Raw genomic sequence first — 15,550 nt, 5'->3', positions numbered from 1 at the left:
GTTAGGTCACTCAGCCGTAGCGGGAACACACTCCACTATCACTTTAAATAGCTTCCATACACCTTCCTCGCACTAGCGGCGTGTTCGCAAGGCTAACTCAAGAGTGAATGTACTTCATTAAGCGGCTCAGAAATATTTAATCAAACGAAGCATGTTCTCGCTCCTGGAGCAGAAAAAAGAATAGCCATTGATCAAGCCGTCGGTGTGGTAACCCCACTTTGTTGACATTTCAGCAAGAGAGCATCCCTGCCACGACCACCAATGGTCTATCGGTGTGCATACCCTTTAAGATCAGAAATGCACAGAAGTATATACAAACGAGTAGGATGTTTTAAATTGTTAGCAAACAAAAAGTCACATGTTTTTAGCCAACGAGGAACAGCCCCAGTCTGTGAATCATTTTGTATGTTCACGTTTAGCTTTGCTGACACATCTTTGGGAATGGATTTGTGGCTAGAGGGTCTTGTTGAACTTAGCAAAATGGTGGAAGTTGGCAAAACTGCTTAAGTTGCTTCTAGCAAATTCATTTCAAGTTATTTTGCTACTAGCAGATATTTTCCCTGAAATTAAACCAAGGTTGATAGTTGATCTTTAAACTTAAAGGGCGTTTTTCGCTGTAATACCATAGAAGAACCATACCTTTCTGTAAACAGTTCTTGAAATTCAGAACCATATGTATGCATTTTATAGAACAGATGTAATATAATTTTACTTTATGAAGTCGACTAAATATATTGTACAGTAAAGAACAGCCAGCCTGTGTTAACCACATACTAGATGATTACAGAGCAAAAGAGACTGAATGAGAGAGAAAGAGAGAAGAAATGATGGAAAGAAAAGTGGTAATGGACAATAAGAGCCTTAGGCTAAACTCCTACATGTAACACAGCACTGTGCTGCTTTAGGGATTTATCTTTTAAGCCCAGTCATTAATTAGCAGTGAGCGCTGCTTGACAGGTATTACATTGTTACAAATTGGTTAATTACTGTGGTTTGTGACATGAGGCAAGGCAGTAAAGGCAGCCTTAGGATGTTTAGAGAGAGAGGAAACCACTTATTGATCCAAAGCTGAACTTTCAGTAGGCAAGGTAAAAAGCCTTCTGTTGTGATTGATGAGGCTGGTGTGTTTTCTTATGTGTGTGTATAAACACTTTCTGTCAACTCTAGTCTTAGGGCATCTAGAGTATATTGTGTCAGAGGTCCATTCACATTTTAATGAGTGAATCTGACTGACTGTGTTTGGAAAGTACTACAAAGCTATAAATGGTTCTAGAATAAACTAGTTGGTAGGTAGTCTGAATGACTAGTTGGTAAACCCATATACTACACACAAGGTTTTTGTTGGAAATAATAGCTGGAAATGATACTTTATCTCCATGAATGCTATGAATTCATGCACACTTTTTTGTTGGAAAAACAATGTCATACAATGCATTATTATGCAACAGGGTCTTGGCAAGAAAGTGTGAAAAAATATTGCTTTGATCCATCTTTACTCAGGAAGACTCGTAACTTTTCACACAAGGCCCTCCCTTGTCCTGGGCCAGCTCAGATGCACACCCTCTCGTGAAAGCTGGGAGCTGTTAAGTGGGGCTGCAGGTTTATTTTTTCAACTGGCCGCCTGTGACAGTTGCCTTTATTGTGCATTGTTGAGTCTGTGTGTTTGTGAAGGGGTTACAAATGGAGCCTACTCTCACCTTCTTGCCAGGGCAAAGGGTCAGGTCAGCTGCTATGACTCCCTTCTTTCTCTTGCTTTCTTCATCATCTGTTTTTCCCTGGTGAGGAATGTGGCCCCTCAGAAGGTAGACTGAGAACAATGGGGGATTGTGGGGCCGTGCAGACTTGTGTCTGTGTGTGTATTTTAACAGATATATGACCTAAGACACATAATTTCACACACATGAACTCATTAACAGACGTGCTCATTTGGACATTTGAATGCTTTAGGGGGTTAGCACACAGAAACACACACATATTGTTTGATTGGTGGTAGTCTGGGGTAATACCGCAGTGCAACGACATCCTGTCGAGTGATTTAGTCTTCCCCTCCTGCCATCTGCTCTGGGCCTGCTCATATGTCGGAGCATTCTCAGCTTTAGCTGAGGTTGGAGGTCAGCTCATGCTAAATGTGTAGTGACGGCAAGGTAAACACCAGGGCGATAGGACATCTCAGGAGAAGCACATCTGCGTACAAGGCTTCCTCGACTAGTTCTTTGACCCTTTGGCTTGTGCCCTTTAACCCCTGCAGGCACCCAGGACAGCCTGGTGGAGAAAGAGCGCCAGCTGATGGGGATGATCACACAACTCAGCAGTCTCAGAGAGCAGCTACTGGCCGCCCATGAGGAGCAGAAAAAACTGGCTGCTTCGCAGATCGAAAAACAGCGCCAACAAATGGAGTTAGCGAAACAGCAGCAGGACCAGGTTAGCCCTTATCCACCATGTTTTGCCATGCAAGTGCTATGTTTTACTTTAGTTTTCCACATTCCATCAGTTATTTTACATATGATATTAACTAGTGGTTTTTCCGATGGTTAAAGCCAATAACAATATCTGGAGGGCAGGATAGGCTGACAAAATGTTATGAAGTTTATTCATAAATTAGGTTTACACACAAATATAGAAATTAAAGAAACTCTTATTTTACACTATGTACCCCGGCCTGGTTGTCTACTGTAAGTTCTAACCAGGGACAATGCAGTAAAGTGACAAGCTTGATGTTACACACTATGAAATGTCATTGGTCAAAATTGAAATTCAGTGGGTCTTTAATATTTTTTGGTCACATTACTACGAAAATATTTAGTTGGACTGACCCAGTGACTGTTTACAATCATTGGACGGACTGAAGATTGTTTCCCCCGCTGTGGTTACTGCATCATCAGAGAGAATTGCAATAGCAAAATACTGGTCGAACTAGGTATTGGACCAGCCTCCTAGCTTCTTTAAATGGGTTAATGCAAGTTTACTGAAAAATGGCACAAGGATTTTACTTGCCCGCCAGGACAAATATCCTGATTAACTAGAAAAAAATAACTAGTGATCACATTCCACTTAAACAGCAATTGATAATGGATAGTGTGTTTCTGGCTCTCTGTGCAAGACTTTCATGGAAAAATAGAGGTAAAAATTCTAAATGTTTGCTTTATTTATAACATGATTTATTTAAATAGCATAACATAACAAGGGGGCTATTTTAATTAATATTTTCATCGTTGCAAATGTTGCATTGATTTTAGGTCAACAAACAAGTAGTCAAGTACATACATTTCAGACACAATATTGACTGTTTTTTTCCATTTCAACAATGAAGATGGTTCCAAAACAAAAATCAGAACAGAAGTATTGCACATCCTACAATAAACACTAGGCGTTTTTGTTACTGGATGATTTAGCTTTTTGACGAATCGGTGGAATGAACAAGTGACTTAAGGTGGTAGTAAAAAAGGTCTTAAAATGTCTGTAGACACCCTGTAGAAAGAACGGAAAATGATCTATTTGAAAGCTACCTCAAAAGAAGCTGACATATTTTCAAAATTGACTACTCATTGGGTTAAGGAACTCCTGTATATTAGGCTGGTTCTGGATTCTCTTGACCCTGTTTGTACTCGTTTCTTAAGGGGACATTTACATAAGTTTTTGTTTATAAACAGGCTGTTTTTATGGCTGATGTTACTTTAAAGGGGATACTTTTAAAGACAAACAGACATGATGTTTATTAGAGCACCACTGCTAAAATATTCAAACATAGCCAAATTAACAAAAGATAAACTAGCCAGTTACAATAATAATATAGTTTGCTTTTGGATGACCAGTAAATTAATCAACCGTTGTGACCCATTCCTTCCTATCATGTCTGATTAGGATACAGTTTTTGTGCTCAACATTTAAATAGTGCAGAACACAGAACAGTGTTATCAGTGTGTGTGTAACACTAACGTTTTCCATTTTGAACCACATTCAAAAAGAAACCTTCTGTTCTCTCCATCCCCCTATAAGTGTGCGTGTGTGTGTGTGTGTGTGTGTAACATTCAGGTCCCCTCCAGCATGCAGGCAGGAGACTCAAGGTTTGCATAAAGAAAAGTGTGCTTTAGCTTTGTTGTGTGTATAGTTGCTTCTGGGGAGCTCAGTTTTACAAAAGAAAAACCGATCTGTATTAACACATACAGTAACACACCCCTGTACACACAATGCTCCAGGACTGAGTGCCACTCCTTGGTAAATATGTTTGAAATACAAAAGCACACCGAAGAGCTTCAAACACACTGTTTACCATCACTTACAAGCATGTGACCCCCATCCGCACAAGTAATGTCCTCTCTTGTTGGAAAAGAGTTTGACCTATGTGACAGTTTGACGTGTTTTGTCCACAGATTGCAAGACAACAGCAGCAACTTCTGCAGCAACAACACAAAATCAACGTCCTGCAGCAACAGATCCAGGTGAGTCTTCATATAGATGTGCATGTCCACTTGTATACATGTTTCCACTTGCGTTTATGGTTTTGAAAAGGTATGTTTGTGAGATGTCACAGTTCAAGTGACTTGTCACCATGACCATAATTTGAAGGGGTTTCATGACAATCAAACATTTTAGTCCACAAATCAACAATCAACCCCCCCAAACAATCATAAATGAGCATCAGCACCGATATCCAGAATCCATTCCCATAGTCCTTTTGTAACAATCAGAATGTAGCTACACAAACAATGGCAAAGCAACTTTGATGAACTACTGTCCCTCTAATTTGAAGGCAATCCGTAATGTTTTATAACAACCTCAGTAGAAAAATATTCATCCAAGATAACTGACAGATTTAAGAAACTTTGATTAAAATATAATCACATTTATTCACAATCACAAATCTGATATAATAAAGTTAAATCAACAATAGCATACACCACCCCCCCCCACCCCACCCCAATTTGTGCAAGTTGTTGGGCATGGATGTGAATGTTTACATCAAAAGGATCTTGAACAAAGATTTTAGGTTAAGTTTATATAAATTCATAAAATATTTAAAAGTCAGTATTGTTTCACATTATAGGTCTTAAGCTACCTTTATTGTAATTCTAAAAGAATTTGCTAACTGTTCAAAATAGCTTTACATGGAGCATAGCTTGTGACAATGTAGGACTTCCCAAAAGTATTAGATGTCAGCTACTCGTTTTTGTGTGGTCTACAAAGTAGCTGCTTATGAGCACAAATTACATTTCAAATCACTTATGAGATTCCATTTTGGTTAATATGCTGCCTAAGAAAAGTTGCTGCCTATATTGGCAGTAGACTGGAAGCTCAGTAAGTTTTTAAAAAGAGTTTGTATTTAGACAAAGCACTCATGCAACCTAAAATTTAAATAAATCTTTGAAATAAATGTGTAGGTAATGCCCTTATGGTTGGTAAGGTAGCTTTCAGAAAACTAAACACAGATACTTTGAAGGGTTTGTACCAGCTGACTTATACATTGGGCAGAGAGACACTGTCCTGCTTTGTATAAGCAGGTGTGAATCGAATAAAGGCTTTGTGTGCAGGAGGAGATGAGATGAGTCTAATTTGGTTGATAAAATGAGACTTAGCCTTGAGAGGAACTCTGGCAGTTTTGGCCAGGAAGCCACATTACACTGAGACTATTCACACAGAGGGAGAGAGATCACTCCCGTCCACTGGACCCCTGCCATTCTCTTTTAGTGCCTGACTGTGTGTGTGTGTGTGTGTTGCAGCTGTGTTTGCTTGTGTGTACTTGTTCATACTACACAGCTTAGCCTGAATGTGTATGTGAGACTTATCTGTGTCTATTTCAAAATATGCATCAGCTCATGTCTGTGTGTCAGTAGCAGCTGTGTGTGCGTCAGTCCCCAAAACACGTCCGCTTGGGTTTCTTTAGCCCCGCTCGTCGCTCACAGAAACAAAGCTTCTTTTTCCCATGACTTTGCAACCTCTTCCCAAACAAGCACTTCTCCATTCAGCCGAGTGGAACAATAGTTTCTCACAGTCAACACAGAGGAGGAGGAGGGGGTGGAAGAGGAGGAGACCCTTGTTATGGGCCAATCATATATTAGCCCTAATTCACCTCCTTAAAAACACACATTTGACTTGTGTCTAACACACAGGCCACTAACATTGTCTGAGTAAACACTTGCGTCAGAGACAAATATAGCAGTCCTGAACTTTTAAAGTATGTTTAGTTTAATATAAAATGTTACTGAGGTCAAAAGCCAGATTCAACTTCCAATAGAAGGAACATTTCTTTTTTGCTGACGTAACCTTTTTAGCATCACTTTTTTGCAGTCCAATCGCAATCCAACCCTTATCCAAATCAGTCTGTTTTACTCAGACATGAGTCACATTAAAGAAGTCAAATGGATTGTCAATGCTGTTTTACATTGACTAAAGTGAAGGGCCTGTAGAACCTGAGCTCCTTGAAGAGTTACTTCTCTCCTGAAAGACGCACAAAGTTAACACATATATCCCTCTCAGTGTGGGGCCACTTCTTTAGGCTCTTGGGGGTAACATGCATGCACACGCTTTCATTCTTATTAAAGCTGTGACTCCACGCAGGACCCCTCACTAGTCCCTCGCAGGACCCCTGACGGTTATCCAACCAGGAACACAGGCTCTTGGATGAAAGAAAACACCTGCTGAGAAGCTTGAGGCACAAATACAGAAGCATGAGGAATGAAATGCAGGATACATATAATGCATTTCCATGCTTAACAAGAGGCGTAATGTTGAGAAAAGACCTGTGGACGCTGTGACTGAGAGCTGCCCACTTGTACAACCTCCTCCTGAGCTCAGCTGTACTGTAACACTTTCCCGCTGTCTGTTCGCTTTTCTCTCATTAGCAGCCTACTTTCGGCTCTGCAGGGCGTCGCGCTGGTGTTGGAAAATTTCCGCTACCCAGCACAGGGTCCGAGGTGAGGCTCCTCCCCTGTCAAAGTGGCAGTTAAGATGAGTAGCTAGACCTCCCATGAGAAGCTGTTTAGGCTGGCTGATTTGATGTAGAATGTCGGCCATTTAGCACAATGGCATTAGCCGTGGCTAAAGAAACTAGCACTGTTGTCACATGTTTTAGTTAACTAACTAGTTTAAGTCTTCAGACATGGTGGCAACAGAATCTGATGGCTGGTTATAAAACATATTAGTGTCAACATATTTTTCAGAAAACTAACCTAATGAGCTTCCAAAGCTGTAGCTTATACTGTACATGTCAAACACAACATGATCGCTTCCTAATTTAATCAGAATCATTTGCTGAGCGTCCTCCTTGAGATTGTAAATCCATTTTCCCACGGAATGAGAGTTTAAAGGTTGAAGAGAAACAAACGACTACAGGAACACTAGCACATCAGAGTTAGACCAAGTCCTGTGCACAGGAGCGGATAACACAATTGGCTGTGTAATTGTTTAATTTGTCTCATTACACCTAAATTAATGTAATTGGTGTTTTTCCTGCATGAAGTGGTCGCACTGGTTGTGTGAACTGGGCTTTGTGCAGCAATGCGGATGACAGTTGGGGAGTCTCCCAACACATGTTCCCAATTGATATGAGCACTCACTTTATATTATTGAGAATATTTCAGGCGGCATTTTAAGAGTTTCTCAATATGAAGTATGTAATTTCCGTATGCAATCAACTTACAAATTACTTGCTTAAAGTTGATTCTGTATGTTTTTTTTTATTTTTTTATTGAAGTAACAACATTGCATTTTAAATCTTTATCTTTGTGGAGTCTCTTAAAGCTGCGGTAAGTAACTTTTGATGCTCTAGCGGTTAATAAACAGAACTGCTTGCGTCTTGCGGAAGAACATCGTAGCCGGAACTACTTCTCTCTGTTTATGTCTATGAAGAATCACAAAGGTACTGGGTTACTCCGCCGCGGTACCCCCGAAGCAATCTAAAATAGTCCGAATATAAACACTTATTATAGGTGCACCCTAGTGATTCAGGACAAGCTAAAAACACGGTTTGGAAAATGGATTCATGGTGTACTCGCTTTTTATATACATTTTTCTACATTTTGAACACAAACAAAGTTACGGACCGGAGCTCTGATTGGTTGTTTCTTACCGGGAGCGGATAAATTTCTGCAAATGGCAATAGGACCACTGGGAGGAGCCAGAGGAGCTTGATTTTTTCACAGATTATCTGTCTCATATTCTACTGTCAGGACATAATGACAGGTTTTACAAATATGTAAAAAATATATTTTTACAAAAGTTACCTATACTGCAGCATTGTCGACTCCAGCTATACAATGACATTTTAGCATAGCTAGGGCTGTGCAATTAATCGAAAAACGGTTTTGATTTCGGCCTCCAATGATTATGAAAATACAATAATCAAGATAAAATGATTATTATGCCCCATTCCACCCCCTTTTGCAGTGCTGCACTTTCGTTCCTCCATAAAAGCCCAGTTACACATGCAAATAAGTAAAACCATAAAAGCACAATTACACGTGCAAATCAGTAAAGTCATGTTACATGACATTTGCAAAATGGGACGTGCTTGATTTATGGAAGCTTATTTTGTTTATTTTTAAAAGTGTGACAGAGAACTTGCGCTGCTCCTCAGGAAAAGATATGCGCTTAGAGACGTACAGAACATGTACATGTAAAATCATCTTTTAGCTCAAGGTACATGCCTAAAAGGTCAAATACACGCTAAAAGGTGTCAAAATGTGGCATTTAGTGATTATTCATGTATACCTTCGTCGGTCATGTAATAAATGAACTTAAAGAGTAGAGAATGAAAATACGTGCGTAAACGTAAATTGTTTCCGTGCAGCTCTTAAAGTGACAGTGGGCTATTTTTCTGCTGCTACTGTGTGTTTATTATTCTAACAACAAAAATCACACACTGCTCTTGAGTGAAGGACTTTTGTAGCTTTATTAAGAAACAAAAGCTTAATTCTTACAGTAAAGACTATGCGGTTTTATTTAACATTTGATTATTCATTTCTGTAGTAGGCTGTAAACTGTTGAGACTTGCATAAAATAGACATAAAATCAGTTTTCTCAAAAAATTTTTATTCTACTGTATTTGTCCTTTGCTTTTTTATAACGGACAGTTTAACCCTCTGGGGACGGATTGGGCGGTACCGCCCAAAATGGCATACTTTTACAAATGTGTAGTTATCTCAAAAACTATTAATGCTAGAGAGATGCGGGGTTTTTTTGCCGTCTTCCTCAGATTCCGCTGAAAACAGTGGTGTCCAGTTTGTATATTAAACACTTCCCTTATTGCGCAATACCACTGCGTAAACAGGCCAATGAAAACGATTGTTAGGCAGATTCAACACGCAACAGCCAATGGAAAAATTGCCGCTGGGAGGAGACTTTTTCTAACCCAATCAGAGGAAGGTTATGTCTTCTAGCCATTCAGAGGAATCTGTAGCTCTGCTGTAGCATTGTAAAAGCTGGCTGGACTATAGTAAAAGACATGTAATCAATAAGCGTTCAGAGAATCAGCATCAGGGTGGAGAAAGCAGAAAGCGATCGGAGTGTTACAGAGAGCGATCGGAGTATTAGCTAGCACAAAGAGCTAAATTCGAGCGATCGGAGAATCAGCATCACGTGGAGAAAGCAGAAAGCGATCGGAGTGTTAGCGAGCACAAAGAGATACATTCGAGAGAGATACAGCATTATTACAGAATTGTTTTATCAAAATGGCAAGCAGTAAAAGATTTACGGCAGAACAAGCTCTGGAACAATTACTGGAAAGTCCTGGAGAAGCCTTTCTTTGCTCACTGGCATGCCTAGGACTGTTTTTAAAAAAAGTCAATTATTTAATTGTTCTTTACACATTTGATTAAACAATAACAAATTTCTGTCAAGCAAAGAGTTTGAAAAAATATATTTTCTTTGTTCAAAAACTGTTCTATATTGTGTGTTTTTCAGTAATAAATGACGAAAATCTCATTTTCGTTTTTGAAATTCTCTAGTTTATTGTAAAATTTTTCACTCATACTTCCTTTATATAAACATATTGCATGCATGCTTATGGTAGCTTAGGGTCTTCTGAATCCATAGATACCAAACACAGGGTGTTCCATCTCCTTTACATATGATTTATAAGCCCAAATTTAAAAATAGAGAAAACAGACCAAAAAGGGATTAGTCCCAAAAATAAAAAAAAAATGCCTGGACTGTTTGTAAATAAACTTAATTATTTAATTGTTCTTTACACATTTGATTGAACATTAACCCATTTCTGTCAAGCAAAGAGTTTGAAAAATATATTTTTGGGTCAAAAACTTTTAACTATTGTTGTGTGAGGTAGGATTTTCAGTAATAAATGACAAAAATCTCATTTTCGTCTTTGAAATTCTCTAGTTTATTGTACAATTTTACACTCATACTTCCTTTATAGACATATTGCATGCATGCTTATGGTAGCTTAGGGTCTTCTGAATCCATAGATACCAAACACAGGGTGTTCCATCTCCTTTACATATGATTTATAAGCCCAAATTTAAAAATAGAGAAAACAGACCAAAAAGGGATTAGTCCCAAAAATAAAAAAAAAAATTGCCTAGGACTGTTTGTAAATAAAGTTAATTATTTAATTGTTCATTACACATTTGATTGAACATTAACCCATTTCTGTCAAGCAAAGAGTTTGAAAAATATATTTTTGGGTCAAAAACTTTTAACTATTGTTGTGTGAGGTAGGATTTTCAGTAATAAATGACAAAAATCTCATTTTCGTCTTTGAAATTCTCTAGTTTATTGTACAATTTTTCACTCATACTTCCTTTATAGACATATTGCATGCATGCTTATGGTAGCTTAGGGTCTTCTGAATCCATTGATACCAAATACATGGTGGTCCATCCTCATTACATATGGTTTATAAGCCGAAATGTAAAAATAGAGAAAACGGACCAAAAAGGGCTTAGTCCCCTTATTTAAAACCTTATTTACAGGAAATACATATTTGATAAGTATCTTTAAATAAACCACTCATATAGCCTCTTCATAATTTTGTTAAATAATCGTGATTTAGAGTTTTTCCATAATCGAGCAGCCCTAGTGTAAGCTTTACACCAGATGATTGGACTTCATTTCAATGAAGAAAAGCATGTTAACTGTGTTAATGTTTAGTGAAAAGAAAACCGCAAGGAAAAGTGACAAGGAGAATAGTGTGGCAGACAGAAATGTCTAACATGCTGCTCATTCAACTCTTATTTGTAAGTAAAGATCTGGGCCACAGGATCAACAAAACATTGAGCGAGAGAGAGGATGATGAGGGATATTCAACCTTAAAAGAAGGCATGCACAGAAAATTCTCCAAAGTGCTACACGTTCAACAAGGAAGCCAAAAGGAAAGAAATTAACAGATACAAAGTGTTATACATGTCCATACCACCTCTATTTCCTCTCCAAGAGCAGAACAACTGTGCCTTGACTGGCCCTGAGCAGCATATAACCGCCTGGTGTGTGCCCGTGTATGCATGTCTTCGTGTGTCTGAGTGTGTGGGGAAGGCTTCTCTCAGCCCGGTGGTTGGCAGCTAATGGGAGCTATTTGAGGAAGGACACACAGGCAGAGGAGCAGATGGGCGCTGCGTTATGCCCACCTACAGCGGGCGGCTGACGCACCTCCTGCACTCACACCTAATGGGGGCCTAATATAAGGCTGGCTGTGCAGACACAGGCTCGCCACTCAATTTCATTAGCCACTAATCAGCCAAAGGTGCCCTTGGATCACGGAAAAGGACTGTTCACTGAAATAAATGAGAGGCATATTTGAAGAAAAAAAAAAGAAGGGCATGAGTGAGAAAATGGACATGCATTTGCAATTGGAAATAGCAAGGTTGTTGTTTTGGTGGGGTTTGAAAATGCCACATTTGTCTGGAAGCTGCTATCAGGCATGGAAAAGAGATCAAGCATTAGTCATGTGACCTCAATGCACCTCTTTATTGGTCTAAACTTCGTTAAGGGTTCAACTGATTTTTTTGACTAGAATATTTGACTTTTAAAAAAAAACCTACTGTAAGAGCCTATATAAGTTAATGATACAATACTGTGTAGCCACAAGTCTGGGTTTTTTTTTTTTTTCAGATTCTACACTATACATAATCCTGAGTGAGCTAAGTAAGCTCTGTCTTGAATCCAACAAGAAGATAAATCATTGTTACTGTGGAGAACTGTGACAGCAACTCCTGTAAATCATTGTGAATTAATCAAGCAAAAATTCTAACATGCATAATTGCAAAAACTACTTTCTACCTAAAATAAATTGGTAAAACCCAAAATGTTAATATTGTAATAGCGTTTTTACTTTTAATTATTTACTTTTTTTTAAAATACTTGCAAACTAAAATGTATAATTTTGAAATTCATTTCAGAGTTTGGTTGAAATCCCAATGGAACAAATGAATGGGAAAAATGGTTCCAGACCCAATGCTGCTATATTAAGGCCCTGACAACACACCATAACGTTACATCAATCTCACAGTTGTTATGAAGTAAAAACTCTCATGAACATAAAACAACATTGATAGCTTCCTTTTTTAACCAGGAATATAGTATTCTGAGACGCTTGAAGCGAAGGAAGTAGATCCATGTATGCAAAAGCAGATTTTTATCATATCCACCAGGGACAGTCCTTTCGGACTGACGCCTGCACCAGACTGGCAATCATCGCAGGCACTCTGTAAAAGTTAATGGCCTATGCCCACGTCCACTGGGCTAATATTGTGAGGCAGTCTGCAAGTACAGTGTGTGTTAACGTTGCTATCCAGGCGCAAATTAATTATTAGTTATATGGCTATGTGTCCCTTCTTCAACGCGAGGTCGCTGAGGCCCGCCTTTAATTGCTGGAGCATATGGCTGGAAACAGATTTTAGCGGTGGGACTCGTTCTTAACCACCGTTCTTGTGCGCGTTCTCAGATGTGAGCCATATTGTCAATGCTGGCAGCTATTGTTTCACTCATTTACTTCTTAGAGCAAATTACTCCCTAATAATAGCTCTACCTTAGAGTTTTTCTCTCCTCCGTGCCAGCAAACCTGTTCACACTGCATATGTTAATTATCTGCACATCTTCATTATGTTCAAAAAGCTTTAGGTTCAAGCTGTGCTGCCTGGCGAGAGGCTCTGACTCAGTTCCGTGCCAACTTTCCACTTTTTCCTTTTCCTTTTCTTTCTTGCTCTTTCACTCTCAATCTCTCTCTCTTATCATATCAGCTATGAAAGCTGAAAAGTTAGCTACTCTCGTTATCCTTGACAGGTTTTTTTTTCCTCCTTTTGCCAACAGTTTTTCTTAAGGCTGATTAGGCTCTTTTTTTTTTAAGATTCCAGCTGTATTTCTTTCTATGTTTATGTACAAATAGATAAACAGTTATGTATGTTTTATATATATTTTCTTTGATTGTGGACCTGGGGCCTGTACCATGATTGTAGCTGAACAAATTCAGGGTTACAGGAGTTTTGAGTTGACAAAACCAAACCTCTCCAATCCGGCTTTGTTGGTACCATGATGCTTGATGCAAGATAAACTGGAGTTTCTTTGTGTCAGACATGTGTCACTTCTCTCACATCTGATTGGTTCACCTTCAGTCTGAGATCTTGAATCCAGAACATAACCTGCCCCGGAGCAGGTTAGCCCTGCAGTGTAAGATACCATGGCAACGAACACCGATTAAAGCCGAGCTACTTTCATAGTACCTAAAACCCAGGGTTGGCGGAAACTAAGCTGAAACATAGCTGGCTAGCCACCTAATCCAGCTTCATGGTACAGGCCCCTGGTCTATAGGACCAGTCACAGAGGCCATTTTTGTCTCATGTGACATTTGTCAGTTGTAAAACCTATTCAGACACATGGAGAGGTGCTTCTGCTTTCTAAAAGTTTTAAAAAGCTTTTCAAGTAAGCCATTCTTCCGACCAGAGAGTTCAAAGAGCCAGTATGGAATTCCACAGCCAGCTGTTGACTGATTAATAGAGCTTGCAGCTGGAGTTGACACTTTTGTCATAAGCTTGGAATATTCCACTGTTTTCATTTATTTCATGACAAGCCTTCTATTATTGTTTAGGTGCAACACAGTGTTTCCCTAAACTAGGGGTGTGACGGTTAGTATATAACCGTGAGACCGGCAGTTATAGTTGAACACCGTCATTAGAACTCTATAACCACCAAAACCGTGTCACTAAAATATTTTTTACAAACATTTTTTAGATAGGATCATCAGATGCGCAATATATCGGGAGACATGGTTTTTACCACTTAATGAAGTTTTGTAAATCGTCAGACATGACATTTACAACTTCATTAAATTTTGCTTTGTAGAAAACCTTTCTTAAAAATGAATTTCGTTTTGAACAAATTTTATCTTAATTTTGATAGATGTTTCATCAACCAATTGCATGTATTTTAATAAATAAAAAGCAAATATAGCAGACAATGATAACCGTGACATGGAAGCACCAGCGCGCCGCGTTCACTTGCGTTCACTGCACTGTGAACTAGAGCGCATCTCATTGTAAATGAAACTCAGCGTATGCCTATGCCTCATACTCTAGCATTAAATATCTTTGCTGCATCCTTTCTAGAACAGACAATGGCTTTTTTTTTTTTTTTTTGCGGCTCGCATCAGCAGAGCATAGACCGCAAAACAATCAGCGGATGGCGGGCGGGTGCGGCTTTGAAATTTGCTCAAAAAACTTTGGTGCGGATGATGAATTTTGTGACAGATCTCCTTAATAAACGGAGGTCTGAAATCTCCGCCTCTTTACCGATCAGAGCGTGCGCTGAAACGGAGTTAACCCGCTATCTCCAAGATCAACCAATTGACTCTACGGCAGATCCACCAGCATGGGGGCGAGACAATATGAAACAAAATGAAACACACTACCCCCCCACCCCCCCACCCCCGACGGTTATGTTATGAACCGTCACATTTGACTCACGTCATAACCGTCATCACCAATTCTGAAACCGGCACACCCCTACCCTAAACTATTACTAATTCAACAGCAACCCATCCAATCCCTACAGTTGAGGTACATTGTTCAGTCCAAGCGTATTCTTCTTAAGTCGTCATTGTTTAGGCCCACTACTTTTAAACACAACACTCGTTCCTTGTTCCAGCCAGTGTGAGAGATGGTATGCAGGTGATGTTAACCATCCAAGGCCTTTAATTTAAATCTCCTTTGAAAGCATCTGTGAAGTTTAGTCCTATTGTTCTGTAATTCATGATACATGTCAACTGGATGCATCAAACTACATTAACTGGCCTGAAAATGTCAATATCAGCTTTACCTACTCTGCGTGGGTAATGCTATTTGCTACGTTGATTGAATAGAGAACAGCATGACGATGTGTTTGAATGCTTTAGAAGATCTACGAGACTCTAATTCCATATGCACCCACACACACTTGCTTACATGTCTATGCATTCAAGAGAAGAGTATGTGCTTGTAATTTGCCACAAAAACACTCTTTGCTTAAAACCATCGGAGAACATAAACACGTGTGCGCATTGACTAGCACACGCTATTGTGACCACAGAGCCATAGCTCGCAGTGAAGAGACATAGGCAGAACCAGAGAAG

General features: G+C 39.2%; 1 pseudogene; it reads left to right on the top strand.

Annotated features, from left to right (window-relative positions):
• Positions 1–15,550, top strand: part of LOC113048186 (transcription factor SOX-5-like) — a 78,456-nt pseudogene that overhangs the window by 38,997 nt on the left and 23,909 nt on the right.

This window comes from Carassius auratus, chromosome 29, assembly GCF_003368295.1.
Source record: "Carassius auratus strain Wakin chromosome 29, ASM336829v1, whole genome shotgun sequence".
NCBI classification, from domain to species: domain Eukaryota; kingdom Metazoa; phylum Chordata; class Actinopteri; order Cypriniformes; family Cyprinidae; genus Carassius; species Carassius auratus.
The sequence above is the reverse complement of the archived record's forward strand: the minus strand, read 5'-3'. Positions and strand labels throughout refer to the sequence as shown.